Source organism: Metopolophium dirhodum, chromosome 1, assembly GCF_019925205.1.
Source record: "Metopolophium dirhodum isolate CAU chromosome 1, ASM1992520v1, whole genome shotgun sequence".
Classification (NCBI taxonomy): Eukaryota; Metazoa; Arthropoda; class Insecta; order Hemiptera; family Aphididae; genus Metopolophium; species Metopolophium dirhodum.
In genome coordinates this window covers 100274596-100280065 of record NC_083560.1, presented here as the reverse complement: position 1 = coordinate 100280065, position 5470 = coordinate 100274596, and the positions used below count along the sequence as shown (strand labels likewise).

At 28.6% G+C, this 5470-nt stretch overlaps 1 pseudogene; it reads left to right on the top strand.

Annotated features, from left to right (window-relative positions):
- Positions 1 to 1850: 1850 nt before the first annotated feature.
- On the top strand, positions 1851 to 4952 carry LOC132948787 (uncharacterized; annotated as a pseudogene).
- The last annotated feature ends 518 nt before the right edge of the window (positions 4953 to 5470 follow it).

Sequence of the window (5470 nt, the reverse complement as noted above, 5' to 3'; positions counted from 1 at the left end):
TTATGCGTGCAAAGAAATAAAAACAACTATATAACAACCACTTGATAGGTTTTTCACCGTAAACAAGAAGAATTATAGTAATGATATAGCTATACTAAAAAAAACTATGTCAAAGGATAATTAAAACGTATTAAAGTCACAGAGAGGAAGTCCTAATCACTAATTATAAGGTAGACCTGAATCATATATCGTTATTAATTGTTATGATATTTGAAAAACACAAATAGAAAATGTACAACATACATCTTAAAACGATATACCAATGTGTATTTGATTTTGTAAAATACATTATTGGTACAAACATTTTTTTCTCAAATTGTTAAAATCCTTAAACAGTTTCGGAATAAATTTAAAATTCTGAAAATTGTTTAAATAATATTATATAAATTATAATAAGTATTAAAAAGATCAGATATTATGTACATTTAAATAAGAGACAAGTAATTAACATTCGAGTTGGAATCACATCTAACCCACTCATACCTTATAAGCAAAGAAAATTAACCAGTTTGTGACCGTATATATAAAGAAAATAACCCAACGAAGAAAATGCCGAAGCAATACAATATACTGCTCGTTAAAACGTAACTATAACAACTATTTATAAATAAGTTTTTTTACAAAACAAAATGAATTAAAAAATTTTAAAAAATTATAAGAGTGGGTATACAAAGTCTTTTAAAAATATATTTTGTCAATTTGTAAGCTATTTATAGGCACCGTTCATTCGATTGGTACACCTTCGGTAGGTACCTAGGTATCGATTATTATAACTCATTAAAGATGTAAGTTGTTTTAATTTGTATTTAAATTTAGCCAAAAGTAAGTTAATAAAGTATAATAATGTTTATTTATTGTTTAAGGGGCCCGGTGCCAGTTTTTCAAATTGTCCGCAATTATATTAAATTTTATATTTTAGTTGCCACCTTAATTATAATACTAACATCTAAAACTTTGCCATTGTTGACAAACAATTTTGTTGTATACATTAGACTATTTCTTTCAAAATAATATAAATTATAAGAATAATGCTCGAGCATTTTTGACCACAGATAATAATTTAGTCACCTTTCAGTCCAACAATTATTTTAATTAAGCAAATATTTCATCCTTAACTCGTTAAAATACATTTTAATTTCTGGCTTATTGTTTTAACAAACGTAAATAAACATTATTTCATATGTAATTCTTGTTGAAACTTGCAAGAACTTCTTAATTTTTTTTATGTTTTCTTATACAAGTTATGTTTTTCTAAATTATTTTAGTTCTATATTTTGTTGACTCTAATTTAATATACACTATAAACTGTAGTGAATATATTATTATACATATTACATATTATAGTGATACTGTTTTCTGGGACGTTCCTATCGCATTATAGTTACGAACTACCAATTTAGTTGACATAGGTAAATAATATTGTTACATATTACCTATGTCATATCTATATTTGGATGGTAAAACATCTAACAATTCCGAAAAAAAAAAATATGAAATATAAAATAATATTATTTTTAAAGACATATCTAATAGAAGGTATGCATAACTATATATTTTCTAAATAAATTATGTTGTTCTCGCGTATTGTATAATAATTATGTTACATACCTGGTACCCAGTAAATTACTATAATATTAAATACATACCAACCCACACACGAAAAGGTATGATGATTGGTGACACAATAAATCAGACAATTAACAACACAAACATAAGGTCAGTGTGTTGGGCTCATTGTACTATTATAGTAAAATAATTAAATCTAAATCACACGTGTCAACGGGAGAAAAGTGGATGTCTGGCAAAAGGATCGGGTCACCTAGCGTTTATCAAATATAAGTACATTCGCTATGACCAAAGCTATAGCTATATTGGTATACCACACCACTCTTCTCGAGATAGGACCATATTATTTAAGACGAACAAGAGGTCGTTTGAGTATCTGACGTTTCGCAGTACCTATATCGTGGGTTAGTAAACTGATATATAGAGGGTTAGGGATGTTGAAGACACTTGCAGGAACCATAGGTCGTAAAAGATAAAACCACTCACCTAGTTTAGAGTTTGGCCGTGACACCCTTAACCAATGCTCAGAATATTGATTTACAAAAATTGAAAACAGTTATTTTGAAAAAGTACCTATCGATTGAGTAAATATAATATTATAATATATTACTGGACAAACAAAAGGTGTTCATATTTATGGAGATACATGTTTCAAAGTGTCGGATCGTAACAATGATATATAATAATATACAAGAATAATAATAATAATAATTAACAATTAAGTTAATGCCTGTGTGTGCGATATAGTTTTCTGCAGTATTCTTACGTAAAATGTAAAATGCGTTGTTCTATTACTTAAACTGGTAAAATAAATAATTAAACGTATTATATTATTATAGTATTATATTATTATAATGAATATACTACCTTTACGCTCTCGCGCGATCCTGACACCGAATTATAATAGGGTGTCGGTAAATCAAAACAAAACATTTCACACTTGTGGCAGACTGCAGCAGTACGTATCAGACTTAGTATTTTTTTGATTTTTTTTTCAGAAGTCGACCAACTCTTGTTTTTACCCACTTTATTTTCTCAGACTCAGGTCACTTTTTACACGCGGTCACGGCGTGGCGTTTTCGCAATTAAAGGAGCATTCTGGATTTTTTTTTACTCGCACAAATTAAAATTTATCGTCGCCGACGCGTACACGTTGCACGGTTTACCGGCACAGCCACGTTTTTAACGAACTCAAAATTTATCGCCCTCCCGACACGTAAACATTTTGTTTACCCCGTATGCTATTATAATATATAGTATAATGCAGGACGCCGCCGTGGACATTGACGCATCGCTACATTAACCCCATTTGGACTGTAAATTATCATAATAGGGATGCGGCGGCACAGACGACGTTTTCCTTTCCACGCGCCATTTACACCCGCGAGCCATCATCTCTTATTTAAATGACGGCTGAATTATACGTCTGCCGTGCAAAGAAAACATCCGTGCGTCTACTTAAAAAAAATCTTAAACCTATATTACCGTCCTCGAATATTGTGTCATAAATCTTTCCCGATTTTGAGCAAACGATGTCCGCGGCGCGCATACGAAATATCCCGCATTGCGTGTTATTATAATATAATATAATATACATTTACATTAACAATGTACATATTATTATTATTATTATGTGTTCGTATGTAGATGCGTACAATATATATATAGCGCATCTAATAGATTAATTATGTATTATTAGTTCATATAAAACTTTGGAAGGTATCCGATATTATTTTTTAATACAACGTACGTTACTATGTAATTTTTCTTGATTCTCTCTGTTTTTAATTAACTATACTGTTTATACTGAACTCATATTTTTAACCCCCACTACAAGTATTACGCTTATAGGGGAGTTTGCTGCTTGTATAATTCGTTATTTGGTTCGTTCTTGCCATAAATTAGGTGAGTCCTGTAATTGCCGAAGAAAGATAGTAGATAGAAGTTTTTTAGTTGAGTTATGCGGTTGTATCAATTTGTTTTTCAATATATTATTGTAGATGAAGATAATATACATTCTGACGCATCATTTTCTTATTTAATGTCTACGGGGAAAATAAATTTATCAAGAAAAAAATCTTCAAAAAAAGCCCAGTCTTGTGAAAAACTAAATTTTGCAACTGAAAAAAGACTTGTTGGTGGTAATGGTAATTAATATTATTATAGTAATTATATAGCTAATTTTCCTTTTACGCATAATAAATTCAGTTACTAAACTTTACTAAATTTTTGGTTTCAATAAATTATTATTATACTTAATATTATGTACTAGACATATTAATTATGGTTTTTATTAATTAATTGAATCTCAAAATTCTAAATATTTAGTTTTTTTTAATTAGATAATATTAAATAACAACAGTCATTGTATAATTTATAATAATATAAACATTTCCTCTTGTAGTTACATATGCACCAAATAAGAAGCATTGCCCAACATGTCGTCGCTCAGGTATAAATAAATACAACATAAAAATTTAAACACATACAGTATCTATATAGTGGATAGTTAAATTAAGCATTGCACTATTTATTTCAGATAATGTTGTAGCAGTTACTAAATCTGATTTAGAATCACTCAAAAGAAGTATCGAATATCGTATCAAGAAAGAAATAACTCGAGCATTATTTGAAGTTCCAACTAAAACTTCAGATATTGAAAAAATACTTAATGACAATACAATTATGGATTTGCCCAAAATGACCACCTTGGAAAGTTTTAAAGATTTTGACAGACAGTTAGAGTCTGACATTGAACTTGTAAAAACATTGGCGAATACTTATAATTTGTAAATATTGTAACTAATTTATTTTAAATTTGTATTGTTAATTTTCAGAAATATTTTATCGTTCTCAATGTGAAAAACCTCTTCAAAAGTAAGTGATAACTCAACAGTAGTTATTCCTAAAATAATCTGTAAAGAGATTCAACTAATGTACAACACTGTTTGGAAGGGAAACTAATGGCCAAAAAAAACTAAATTTTTCTTTTACCATCACTTATAAATACTTACTTGGTATACTTTATAACATTGTTTATAATCAGAGCTCATAATTTCATATCCCAAAATTGTTTAAATATGCATGGCATTTGTGCTCTAAAAAAATATTCAAATATGTAGTTAATAAAAAAAAAAATGGAAAAAAACATAATTGACATAAAAATGCATTCAATTATGAACCCTGCTTATAATATTTGTAACTGTTAGTCAATCCTTTTTTTTAGTTACTCAATTTTTAAATTTCAGAAGCACTTACTACTAAACATGAAGATGTAAAGGGAAAAGAGATTTCGAGACATTTTAAGCCGTTGGTTTTCGGGGGTTAAGGACTGTGAAGGAGGGAAGAAACTTAGAATGAAGAATGACTCAAAAATAATAAATTAACTAAAAATAAAATAAAAATGAATACAGTTCACATAAAACTATTATTTTATACTTAATACTTAAATTAATTACCTACTTGTTTTTCTGATGTTACATTTTACTCCAAATAAATAAATAAAAACCTTAAAACTCAAACACAGTGAAACTTCCATATAACGAACTTCCATTTAACGATTTATTTTTGAGAACTTGACCTTCATTGTTAATTATGCGTTGATTCTATTAAAACGAATTCCTCTGTAATACATATTTATTTGTTCCACTTCCCCCCCGATACTTTGTTAAACAGAAGTTTCACTGTATGTAGTTATTTATGAGATAATTTCCAAGATCAACCTTTTGAAAGTAACAAAATAAAGGTGCAAATATTTATTATACAGAATACAGTTATTACCCAGGACATAATGTGTCAGTGTCATAATATATGCATATTATACTATCGGTAAGGGGAGTCCACTACTGGTAAAGCGTTATTAACCCTGACATATAACACTAATATGACTGACAGTAACGTGCCA